This window comes from Arachis hypogaea, chromosome 3 (genome assembly GCF_003086295.3).
Source record: "Arachis hypogaea cultivar Tifrunner chromosome 3, arahy.Tifrunner.gnm2.J5K5, whole genome shotgun sequence".
In the NCBI taxonomy this organism is placed as follows: Eukaryota; Viridiplantae; Streptophyta; class Magnoliopsida; order Fabales; family Fabaceae; genus Arachis; species Arachis hypogaea.
In genome coordinates, this window is record NC_092038.1 from 125,825,315 (window position 1) to 125,839,276 (window position 13,962).

The 13,962-nt window shown below is 38.1% G+C and overlaps 1 non-coding gene across 1 annotated transcript; it reads left to right on the forward strand.

Annotated features, from left to right (window-relative positions):
* Window positions 1-6,293: 6,293 nt before the first annotated feature.
* LOC112793756 (small nucleolar RNA R71) lies at window positions 6,294-6,401 on the forward strand. The gene has a single exon (XR_003198453.1). It is a non-coding gene; the product is annotated as a small nucleolar RNA R71 (small nucleolar RNA).
* Window positions 6,402-13,962: the final 7,561 nt, after the last annotated feature.

Sequence of the window (13,962 nt, forward strand, 5' to 3'; positions counted from 1 at the left end):
TCTCTGCAACATACTGCCTTCTTACTTTCAATCCTTTTCACTCCTTTCCATGCAAGCTGTATGTAGGGCATCACCATTGTCAATGGCTACTTCCCATCCTCTCAGTGAAAAAGGTCCAAATGCTCTTGTCACAGTACGGCTAATCATCTGTTGGTTCTCGATCATGTCGGAATAGAATCCATTGATCCTTTTGCGTTTGTCATCACGCCCAACAATCGCGAGTTTGAAGCTCGTCACGGTCATTCAATCCCTGAATCCTACTTGGAATACCACAGACAAGGTTTAGACTTTCCGGATTCTCAAGAATGGCCGCCAATAATTCTAGCTTATACCACGAAGATTCTGGTTAAGGAACTCAAGAGATATTCACTCTAGCTTTCGCTTGTAGAACGGAAGTAGTTGTCAGGCACGCGTTCATATGGACGGATGATGATGAGTGTCACGGATCATCACATCCATCAAGTTGAAGTACGAGTAATATCTTAGAATAGGAATAAGCTTGAATTGAATAAAAGATAATAGTAATTGCATTAAAACTCGAGGTACAGCAGAGCTCCACACCCTTAATCTATGGTGTGTAGAAACTCCACCGTTGAAAATACATAAGTAATGGTGGTCCAGGCATGGCCAAATGGCCAGCCTCCCTGAATGATCAAAAGACCGAATGGTCAAGAGACTATATTGTCAAAAGACTAGACAATCAGAGATACCTAGTACAATAGTAAAAAGTTCTATTTATACTAAACTAGCTACTAGGGTTTACAGAAATAAGTAATTGATGCAGAAATCCACTTCCAGGGCCCACTTGGTGTGTGCTTGGGCTGATCTTGAGCTTTACACGTGCAGAGGCTTCTTCTGGAGTTAAACGCCAAGTTGTAACGTGTTTTTGGCATTTAACTCTGGTTTGTGACGTATTTCTGGCATCTGACTCTAGAATGCAGCATGGAACTGGCGTTGAACGCCAGTTTGCGTCATTTAATCTCGAATAAAGTATGAACTATTATATATTGCTGGAAAGCTCTGGATGTCTACTTTTCAACGTCGTTGAGAGCGCGCCATTTGGAGTTCTGTAGCACCAGAAAATATATTTCGAGTGCAGGGAGGTCAGAATCCAACAGCATCAGCAGTCCTTTGTCAGCCTTCTATCAAAGTTTTGCTCAGGTCCCTCAATTTCAGCCAGAAAATACCTGAAATCACAGAAAAATATACCAACTCATAGTAAAGTCCAGAAATATAAATTTTACATAAAAACTAATAAAAACATCCCTAAAAGTAGCTAGATCATACTAAAAACTATCTAAAAATAATGCCAAAAAGCGTATAAATTATCCGCTCATCACAACACCAAACTTAAATTGTTGCTTGTCCCCAAGCAACTGAAAATCAATTAGGATAAAAAGAAGAGAATATACTATAAATCTCAAAATATCAATGAAGATTAGTTCTAATTAAATGAGCGGGACTTGTAACTTTTTGCTTCTGAACAGTTTTGGCATCTCACTTTTTTCTTTGAAGTTCAGAATGATTGGCTTCTATAGGAACTCAGAGTTCAGATAGTGTTAATTGATTCTCCTAGTTAAGTATGTTGATTCTTGAACACAGCTACTTTTATGAGTCTTGGCCGTGGCTCTAAGCACTTTGTTTTCCAGTATTACCATCGGATACATAAATGTCACAGACACATGACTGGGTGAACCTTTTCAGATTGTGACTTAGCTTTGCTAAAGTCCCCAATTAGAGGTGTCCAGAGCTCTTAAGCACACTCTTTTTGCTTTGGATCACGACTTTAACCACTCAGTCTCAAGCTTTTCACTTGGACCTGCATGCCACAAGCACATGGTTAGGGACAGCTTGATTTAGCCACTTAGGCCTGGAATTACTTCCTTGGGCCCTCCTATCCATTGATGCTCAAAGCCTTGGATCCTTTTTACCCTTGCCTTTTGGTTTTAAGGGCTATTGGCTTTTTCTTCTTGCTTTTTCTTTTTCTTTCTATATTTATTTTTTTTGCCACCCTTTTTTTTGCAAGCTTTGTTCTTCACTGCTTTCTCTTGCTTCAAGAATCAATTTTATAATTTTTTAGATCATCAATAACATTTCTCTTATTTATTATTCTTTCAAGAGCCAACAATTTTAACATTCATAAACAACAAGATAAAAAATATACAATGTTCAAGCATTCATTCAGAAAACAAAAAGTATTGTCACCACATTAATATAATTAAACTAAATTCAAGGATAAATTCGAAATTCATGTACTTCTTGTTCTTTTGAATTAGAAACATTTTTAATTTAAGAGAGGTAAAGGATTTATGGAATTATTCATAGCCTTAAGACATAGTTACTAAATACTAATGATCATGTAGGAAAGACACAAACATAGATAAACATTAAGCAGAAAAACCGAAAAACAGATAAATAAGAACAAGGAATGAGTCCACCTTAGTGATGGTGGCGTCTTCTTCTTGAAGGACCAATGATGTCCTTGAGCTCTTCTATGTCTCTTTCTTGCCTTTGTTGCTCCTCCCTCATTGCTCTTTGATCTTCTCTAATCTCATGGAGAATGATGGAGTGCTCTTGATGTTCCACCCTTAGTTGGTCTATGTTATAACTCAAGTTTTCTAGAGAAGTGTTGAGTTGTTCCCAATAGTTATTTGAAAGAAAATGCATCCCTTGAGGCATCTCAGGGATTTCTTGATGATGAGCCTCCTCATGTGTCTCTTGAGATCCGTGAATAGGCTCTCTTGTTTGCTCTATCCTTTTCTTAGTGATGGGTTTATCCTCTTCAATGAGGATGTCTCCTTCTATGATAACTCCAGCTGAGTAGCATAGATGGCAAATAAGATGAGAAAAAGCTAGCCTTGCCATGGTGGAAGACTTTTCGGCTATTTTATAGAATTCAAGAGAGATGACTTCATGAACTTCTACTTCCTCTCCAATCATGATGCTATGGATCATGATGGCCCGATCCACAGTAACTTCAGATCGGTTGCTAGTGGGGATGATGGAGCGTTGGATGAACTCCAACCATCCTCTAGCCACAGGCTTAAGGTCCAGTCTTCTCAGTTGAACCGGCTTGCCTTTTGAGTCTCTTTTCCATTGAGCTCCTTCCACACATATGTCCATAAGGACTTGGTCCAACCTTTGATCAAATTTGACCCTTCTAGTGTAGGGGCATGCATCTTCTTGCATTATAGGCAAGTTGAATGCCAACCTCACATTTTTCGGACTGAAATTTAAGTATTTCCCCCGAATCATTGTAAGATAATTCTTTGGATTCGGGTTCATACTTTAATCATGGTTCCTAGTGATCCATGCATTGGCATAGAACTCTTGAACCATTAAGATTCTGACTTGTTGAATAGAGTTGGTAAGAACTTCTCAACCTCTTCTTTGAATCTCATGTCGGATCTCCGGATACTCATTTTTCTTGAGGTTGAAAGGGACCTCAGGGATCACCTTCTTCTTGGCCACAACTTCATAGAAGTGGTCTTGATGGGCTTTAGAGATGAATCTATCCATCTCTCGTGACTCAGAGGTGGAAGCTTTTGTCTTCCCTTTCCCTTTTCTAGAGGTTTCTCCGGTCTTAGGTGCTATAAGTGGTTATGAAAAAAAAAAGCTATGCTTTTACCACACCAAACTTAGAATATTGCTCGCCCTCGAGCAAAAGAAGAAGAAAGAAAAGAAGAAGAAGAAGAAGAAAATATGGAGGAAAAGGAGATGTGAGTGATTTCAGCCAAGGTGAAGAAGAGATGGTTGTGGTGTGTAAAAATGAAGAAGGATAGAGGGGTTTATATAGTGAAGGGAGAAGGGATAAGGTTCGGCCACTTTAGGTGGGTTTGGGTGGGAAAATGGATTTTAAATTTGAAGGTAGGTGGGGTTTATGGGGAAAAGCAGATGGATGTGAGTGGTGAAGAGGTAATTGGGAAGAGAGTTTGAGGTGATTAGTGAAGGGTTTTGGGGAAGAGTGTTTATTGGATTGTGTGAAAAAGAGATAGAGGGTGAGTTGAGGTAGGTAGGAATCCTGTGGGGTCCACAGATCCTGAGGTGATCCTGTAGGGTCCACAGATCCTGAGGTGTCAAGGGTTTATCACCCTTGCACCAATTAGGCGTGTAAAATGCCTCTGCATGCAATCCTGGCATTTAACGCCAGATTGATGCTTGTTTCTGGTGTTAAACGCCAGCTCTATGCTTGTTTTGGGCGTTCAACGCCCATCTGCAGCATGTTTCTGGCGTTGAACGCCAGTTCCATGCTTGTTTCTGGCGTTCAACGCCAGCTCTCTTCAGGGTGTATTTCTGGCGTTTAAACGCCAGACTGTTGCTTGTTTCTGGCATTCAACGCCAGATCCATGCTCTGTTCTGGTGTTGAACGCCAGTCAGATGCTCCTTACTGGCGTTTAAACGCCAGTAAGCCCTTCCTCTAGGGTGTGCTGTTTCTTCTGCTATTTTTTATTCTCTTTTATTAATTTTAGTATTTATTTTGTGACTCCACATGATCATGAACCTAATAAAACACAAAAGAACAATAAAATAAAAAATAAAATTAGATAAATAAAAATTGGGTTGCCTCCCAATAAGCACTTCTTTAATGTCAATAGCATGACAGTGGGCTCTCATGGAGCCTCACAGGTGATCAGGTCAATATTGTAGACTCCCAACACCAAACTTAGAGTTTGAATGTGGGGATTCAACACCAAACTTAGAGTTTGGTTATGGCCTCCCAACACCAAACTTAGAGTTTGATTGTGGGGGCTTTATTTGACTCTATATTGAGAGAAGCTTTTCATGCTTCCTCTCCATGGTTGCAGAAGAAGATCCTTGAGCCTTAAACACAAGGTAGTCCCCATTTAATTGAATGATTAGCTCTCCTCTGTCAACATCAATCACAGCTCCTGCTGTGGCTAGGAAGGGTCTTTAAAGGATGATGCATTCATCCTCATTCTTCCTAGTCTCTAAGATTATGAAATCAGTAGGAATGTAAAGGTCTTTAACCTTTACTAACACGTCCTCTACTAATCCATAAGCTTGTCTTTGTGATCTATCTGTCATCTCTAATGAGAATGTGGCAGCCTGTACCTCAAAGATCCCCAACTTCTCCATTACAGAGAGTGGCATAAGACTTATACCTGACCTCAGGTCACACAGAGCCTTCTCAAAGGTCATGGTGCCCATGGTACAGGGTATTAAGAATTTACAAGGATCTTATTTCTTTTGAGGTAAAGTTTGCTGAACCCACGTATCTAGTTCACTAATGAGCAAGGGAGGTTCACCTTCCCAAGTCTCATTACCAAATAACTTGCTCCTAGATATTGAGCAACTTGCTCTCCAGTTACATCTTCATCCTCTTCAAAGGAAGAATAATTTTCAGAGCTCATGAAAGGTAGAAAGAGGTTTAATGGAATCTCTATGGTCTCTATATGAGTCTCATATTCCTTTAGGTCCTCAGTAGGGAACTCCTTCTTGCTTGAGAGATGTCCCATGAGGTCTTCCTCATTGAGATTCATGTCCTCTCCTTCCTCTCTAGGTTCGGGCATGTTGATTATGTCAATGACCTTGCACTATCTTTTTGGATTCTCTTCAGTATTGATTGGGAGAGTACTAGGAGGAGTTTCAGTGACTTTCTTACTCAGCTGGCCCACTTGTGCCTCCAAATTTCTGATGGAGGACCTTGTTTCACTCATGAAACTTAAAGTGGCCTTAGACAGATCAGAGACTATATTTGCTAAGCTAGAGGTGCTCTGCTCAGAAGTCTCTGTCTGTTTCTGAGAAGATGATGGAAAAGGCTTGCTATTGCTGAGCCTATTTCTTCCACCATTATTAAAGCCTTGTTGAAGCTTTTGTTGATCCTTCCATGAGAAATTCGGATGATTTCTCCATGAAGAATTATAGGTGTTTCCATAAGATTCACCCATGTAATTTACCTCTGCCATTGCAGGGTTCTCAGGATCATAAGCTTCTTCTTCAGAAGATGCCTCTTTAGTACTGTTGGATGCATTTTGCCATCCATTCAGACTTTGAGAAATCATATTGACTTGCTGAGTCAACATTTTGTTCTGAGCCAATATGGCATTCAGAGCATCAATTTCAAGAGCTCCCTTCCTCTGAGGCGTCCCATTATTCACAGAATTCCTCTCAAAAGTGTACATGAACTGGTTATTTGCAACCATGTCAATGAGTTCTTGAGTTTCTGCAGGCATTTTCTTTAGGTGAATGGATCCACCTGCAGAATGGTCCAGTGACATCTTAGAAAACTCAGATAGACCATAATAGAATATATCCAAAATGGTCCACTCTGAAAGCATGTCAGAAGGACACATTTTGGTCATCTGTTTGTATCTTTCCCAAGCTTCATAGAGGGATTCACCATCTTTCTGTTTGAAGGTCTGAACATCCATTCTAAGCTTGCTCAGCTTTTAAGGAGGAAAGAACTTATCCAAGAAGGCCATGACCAGCTTATCCCAAGAGTCCAGGCTATCTTTAGGCTGTGAATCCAACCATGTTCTAGCTCTGTCTCTTACAGCAAAAGGGAAAAGCATGAGCCTGTAGACTTCAGCTCAAAATTGTTTGCTCCAATGGTAGGGATTGAGATGCTTCTTCCATCAAACTTGGAAGTAGGTGTAGTATAATCACCAAGCATCCTCCTTGCATTATTGTTGTTGGGTTCGGCTGCCATATCCTTTTCTTGTTCGAAAATTTCAGTAAGGTTATCTCTAGATTATTGTATTTTAGCTTCTCTCAGTTTTCTCTTCAGAGTCCTTTCAGGTTCAGGATCAGCTTCAATAAGAATGCCTTTTTCCTTGTTCCTGCTCATATGAAAGAGTAGAGAACATAAAAAGAAGAGGAATTCTCTATGTCACAGTATAGAGATTCATTTATGTTAGTAGAAGAAGAAAGGGATAGAATAAGGAAAAGAGTTAAGAATCCAAACACAAGGGGGAAGATAGTGGGTTTGAATTCTTGAGTGGAGGACAAGTGTTTAGTAGATAAATAAATAAATAGAAGAAGATGAGAGGGAGAGAATTTTGAAAATTATTTTTGAAAAAGGGTTAGTGATTTTCGAAAATTAGAGAGAGAAAAGTAGTTAGGTGGTTTTGAAAAAGATAAGAAACAAACAAAAAGTCAATTAGTTAGTTGAAAAAGATTTAAAAAGATAAGAAGTTAGAAAAGATTTTGAAATTGATTTTTGAAAAAGACATGTTTTAAAAAGATATGATTGAAAAGATATTTTGAAAAAGATTTGATTTTTAAAATTAAAATTTATTACTTGACTAACAAAAAACTAAAAGATATGATTCTAGAATTTAAAGATTGAACATTTCTTAACAAGAAAGTAACAAACTTCAAATTTTTGAATCAATCACATTAATTGTTAGTAAAGCCTTTGAAAATCATGAATTAAAGATAAGAAAAAGATTTTAAAATTCAAATTAAAGATTTTCGAAAAATAGTAAGAAAAATGAAAAAGATTTGATTTTTGAAAAAGTTTTGAAAAGATAAGATTTTTAAAATTGAAAATTTGACTTGACTTATAAGAAATAGCTAAGTTTTTAAAATTTTTTGACTAAGTCAACTCAAATTTTCGAAATTTTGAGAATAATAAGGAAAATATTTTTTTTATTTTGAATTTTTAATGATGAAAGAGAAAAACATAAAAATGACCCAAAACATGAAAATTTTTTGATCAAAATAAACCAATGATGCATGCAAGAATACTATGAATGTCAAGATGAACACCAAGAACACTTTGAAGATCAAGATGAACATCAAGATTTATTTTTGAAAAATTTTCAAGAAAAAAAAACATGCAAGACACCAAACTTAGAAATTTTTAATGCCTAGACACTATGAATGCAAAAATGCATATGAAAAACAACAAAAGACACAAAACAAGAAAACATAAAGATCAAACAAGAAGACTTACCAAGAACAACTTGAAGATCATGAAGAACACATGCATGAATTTTCAAAAAAATGCAAAAATTTTCAAAACATGCAATTGACACCAAACTTAAAAATTGACTCAAGACTCAAAGAAGAAACACAAAATATTTTTGATTTTATGATTTTCTAATTTTTTTGGATTTTTTTCGAAATTAATCTTGAGAAAAACGAAAACAAAGAAAAAATTTTGAAAGATTTTTGAAAACTTTTTGAAAAGAAAATTACCTAATCTGAGCAACAAGATGAACTGTCAGTTGTCCCAACTCGAACAATCCTCGGCAACGGCGCCAAAAACTTGGTGCACGAAATTGTGATTTCTAATAATGGCATTCAACTTGGTATGCGCATCTACTAACTCAGCACTTTCTTCACAACTCCGCACAACTAACCAGCAAGTGCACTGGGTTGTCCAAGTAATAAACCTTACGTGAGTAAGGGTCGATACCACGGAGATTGTTGGTATGAAGCAAGCTATGGTCATCTTGTAAATCTCAGTTAAGTGGATTCAAATAATTATAATGGTTTTCAAAATTAATAATAAATAAAACATAAAATAAGTACAGAAATACTTATGTAAATCAATGGTGAGAATTTCAGATAAGTGTATGGAGATGCTTGTCCCTATTGAATCTCTACAACATACTGCCTTCTTACTTTCAATCCTTTTTACTCCTTTCCAGGGTAAGCTGTATGTAGGGCATCATCGTTGTTAATGGCTACTTCCCATCCTCTCAGTGAAAAAGGTCCAAATGCTCTTGTCACAGCACGGCTAATCATCTGTCGGTTCTCGATCATGTCGGAATAGAATCCATTGATCCTTTTGCGTTTGTCATCACGCCCAACAATCGCGAGTTTGAAGCTCGTCACGGTCATTCAATCCATGAATCCTACTTGGAATACCACAGACAAGGTTTAGACTTTCCGGATTCTCAAGAATGGTCGCCAATCATTCTAGCTTATACCACGAAGATTCTGGTTAAGGAACCCAAGAGATATTCACTCAAACTTTCGCTTGTAGAACGGAAGTGGTTGTCAGGCACGTGTTCATAGGGACAGATGATGATGAGTGTCACGGATCATCACATCCATCAGGTTGAAGTACAAGTAATATCTTAGAATAGGAATAAGCTTGAATTGAATAAAAGATAGTAGTAATTGCATTAAAACTCGAGGTACAGCAGAGCTCCACACCCTTAATCTATGGTGTGTAGAAACTCCACCGTTGAAAGTACATAAGTGATGGTGGTCCAGGCATGGCCGAATGGCCAGCCCCCTGAATGATCAAAAGACCGAATGATCAAGAGACTATATTGTCAAAAGACTAGACAATCAGAGATACCTAGTACAATAGTAAAAAGTTCTATTTATACTAAACTAGCTACTAGGGTTTACAGAAATAAGTAATTGATGCAGAAATCCACTTCCGGGGCCCACTTGGTGTGTGCTTGGGCTGAGCTTGAGCTTTACACGTGCAGAGGCTTCTTCTGGAGTTAAACGCCAAGTTGTAACGTGTTTTTGGCGCTTAACTCTAGTTCGTGACGTATTTCTGGTGTCTGACTCCAGAATGCAGCATGGAACTGGCATTGAACGCCGGTTTGTGTCGTCTAGTCTCGAATAAAGTATTGACTATTATATATTGCTGGAAAGCTCTGGATGTCTACTTTTCAACGTCGTTGAGAGCGTGCCATTTGGAGTTCTGTAGCCCTAGAAAATCTATTTCGAGTACAGGGAGGGCAGAATCCAACAGCATCAGCAGTCCTTTGTCAGCCTTCTATCAGAGTTTTGCTCAGGTCTCTCAATTTCAGCCAGGAAATACCTGAAATCACAGAAAAATACACCAACTCATAGTAAAGTCCAGAAATATAAATTTTACATAAAAACTAATAAAAAGATCCCTAAAAGTAGCTAGATCCTACTAAAAACTATCTAAAAACAATGCCAAAAAGCGTATAAATTATCCACTCGTCACCATCAAAAGTGGACTCCGACAAGGAAAATTCCTAGAAGCAATTGCAGTAGCCAAACCAAAGACCCTGGCCGAGTTCCAAAAAAAGGCAAAAGGGCAAATGGATATTGAGGAACTTCGACAAGCTCGGAAGGTTGACAAACCCCAATACAAAGATGAGGATAAAGCTCGGGACAATAAGAAAAATTTCAAGCTAACCCCCTGTTATGAGTCATACACTCAGTTCAATACGAAGAGGGACGATATCATCAAAGAAATTCTCAACTCCAAGCTGATCAAACCTTTGCGAAAAGCCGGCACCTATCAGGATGCAAAAAATGTCGACAAATCCAAATATTGCACCTTCCATCAGAAGCACGGCCACACCACTAACGAGTGTGTCATCGCCAAGGACCTCCTAAAGCGACTAGCTCAGCAAGGCCACTTGAACAAATATATCAATGGCCACATACAAAGGCATACCCTGTTTTCTGCTGACAATACATCGGTAGGACAACACTCCCGTGACAAAGATCGGACAACCTCAAGTCACCCCAATCAACTAAGAGGAGTTATTAATTATATTTCTGGGGGTTTTGCAGGTGGAGGAATATCAAACTCGGTAAGGAACTGTTCATACCGAGCCATGTTATCGGTTGAGGGGAATCTCGACAACAACCAAGTACCCTCCCATTTTCCTCAATTGACTTTCGAGGACTCTGACTTCAACACCAGTACCACGAATCTAGACGACCCAGTCCTCATTTCAATTCAGCTAGGGGACCTTTTAGTACGAAAAATATTATTGGATCCAAGGAGCAGTGCCGACGTTCTTTTCTACTCCACTTTTCAGAAAATAAAGCTAAGCAACAACATGATCCAACCTTCCACTGGAGATTTAGTGGGATTCTCAGGGGGAAAGAGTCCCGGTAATGGAGTCTGTGTGGTTACAAACCACACTAGGTGAGCATCCATTATCAAAAACATCAGACGTTCAATATTTAATTGTCGATTATTTTAGTCCATATAATATAATCCTTGGCTGACCTTTTTTAAACCGGTTCGGCGCTATAGTATCTACAATTCATTTTTGCGTTAAGTTTTCTGTGCAGGACGACCTCATTGTGACTATTCATAGTGACAATCGTGAAGCTCGCCAATGTTATAACATCAGTTTGAAAAAGCCCAACCGACCTATGGGTGCGCATGTTAACAATATTCGCAACTTGGCCGAACTCCCAGCCCTTGCCGATCTTGACCCGAGGGCCGAGGCTCTTGAAAGACCAACCCCAATAGGGAATTTACAAAGGGTTTATCTTAACAATGATTCTAACAAATTCACTTATATAGGAACCACGCTTAACTCGATAGAGAAAGCTTCATTTCAAAAGTTCCTACAACAACATGCCGATCTCTTTGCTTGGATTCCCACTGACATGTCCGGCATTAGCCCATCAGTAATTTCACACAAACTGGCATTAGATTTGTCATTCCAACCAATAGCACAGAAAAAGCATAAACTCGGTCTCGAGAAGAGGCAGGCATCCTTAGAGGAAACCAAGAAACTGATCAATGCTGGTTTCATACAAGAAATTCGCTTCACAACATGACTGGCGAACTTCGTCATGGTAAAAAAACATAACGGTAAATAGTGCATGTGTGTTGATTTCACGGATCTTAACAAAGCATGCCCAAAAGATTCATATCCCTTACCCTCTATTGACTGTTTAGTAGATAATGCTTCAGGTTATCAAACACTAAGCTTCATGGATGCATATTCTGGTTATAACCAGATTTTAATGCATCCATCCGATCTAAATAAAACAGCATTTGTTACGGAATATGAAAAGTACTGTTATAAAGTTACGCCATTTGGACTTAAGAATGCAGGTGTAACATACCAACGTCTTATGGACAAGGTCTTCGCTAATCAAATCGGTAAGAACCTTGAAGTTTTTGTCGACGATATGGTCGCCAAAACAAAGCTCGGTCACAACCACCTCGACGACCTCTTGGAGATCTTCAACCAAATACGGCATTACAATATATGGCTTAACCCAGAGAAATGCGCCTTCAGAGTACAGGGAGGTAAATTCCTCGATTTCATGCTCACTAACTGAGGAATTGAGGCCAAACCAAAAAAATGCCGAGCTATATTAGACATGGCAAGCCCACAAACAATCAAAGAAGTCCAACGACTAACAAGGAGATTTGCTGCATTATCTAGATTCCTGCCTTGTTTAGCATCAAAATCTTTTTGTTTTTTCCAAACCCTAAAAAAGAAAAACAACTTTAATTAGACTAATGCATGTGAAGAGACTTTTACTAGCATAAAAAATATTCTCTCCAAACCACCAATTTTACAAAAATCCCTTTGGGGAGAAAAACTTTATTTATATTTATCTGATACTAACTGGATAATAAGTTTTGTTCTTGTCACAGAAAGGAACAAGCAGCAATAGTCGATTTACTACATTAGTAAATCCCTACAGAATGTCGAGCTTCTCTATTCAAAGATCGAGAAATTAGCTTTGGCTTTAGTTTTCTCAGCTCGGCATCTCCGACCTTACTTTCAAAGCCACGTAATCCACATCCGAATTTATCAGCCCTTAAGACAAGTGCTATAAAAACTAGAGCAAGTTGGCTAACTGGTAAAATGGTCTGTGGAACTCTCCGAGTTCGATATCAGATACCAAAGTCTCAATATATTGCTGATTTCATAGCCAAGTTCACCGTGCTAAGTTCGGAGAACAACCCAAAACAGTGGACCTTATATGTGGATGGAGCCTCCAACTTCCAAGGCTGTGGGGCAGGAGTCTTACTTGATGATGAAAATGGAATAGTCCTGGAACAATCTCTCCACCTCTCTTTCAAAGCAAGCAACAATCAAACAGAATATGAAGCTCTCATTGCAGACTTAAGGCTCGCAGCTGAACTAAAAATTTCAGACTTAAAGGTATACTGTGACTCTTTATTAGTCGTCCAATAGGTAATGACTTATTTCAAGTGAAGGACCCTCTATTGGCAAAATATTTGAATATCGTCAAAAAAATTATTTTCAACTTTTCAAAAATTGAGATCCTTCACATACCTCGTGAGCACAACAGTTGAGCTGATATCTTATCAAAAGCTCAACCTGCATTCATTAAAAAATATTATCAGGCTAAACTTGGGGGCTATGATATGGCTGTTACAAAAATCAATAGCCATAACTCGGCATCATGTGGAATAAATTGGCATTATGCGTTATAATTCGGTTCAACAGATTATGACCTAGAATAAAAATGTCCGACTTGACGTTGTAACCTACCAATCTATAATAACTGCTTTTCAATACATGTAACCGTCAAAAGCATAACCGACTTATTCCACCCCACTTATAAAGGTATGATATTTTATCTTCGAAAGACACACTGAGTACACAATACTAACTTAAACATCGAAGTGCCTTTTGTAGGTACACTTCCCTTTTGTTCACACCCTCCACGACGTAATCTACCCCTGGACGAAGAGTTCGGACCCTCGAGACTTATAGCTCGGTGTTAATCATAACAACTCAACATTAGCTCTCAAGAACTGACTTACACTAGGTTACTTACGCATATATATATATATATATATATATATATATATATATATATATATATATATATATTTAAAAATTATTTGTTTTTATATTTTTTGAATTAAATATTCTTTTATTTTTTATTTTTAACAAATTAGAGTTCAAACTTATCGTAGCAATTATATTTTGTTACTGTGTGGGCTCCTAGTACGGCTGTTCAATGTGCCACACCATTGCTAGCTAGATTTTCTAACTACAAATGCCACTTGGCAATTGACTTATAACTCCACACGTCAATGGAAACTATTAACTCTGCTGTGTTCCACCTAAATGTGGCAAACTCAGCTTTATAATTATTATTATTACAGTATGAATAACCTTATGCTTAATATGAATTATGGATTCATGTTTGAAAAAAATTTCAAACCAACCAACTACTGATTAATTATATTGGTGACTAATATCATCCCACAATATCTCATAGTTATGTGCTATTTTGCTAGAGAATTGGTTG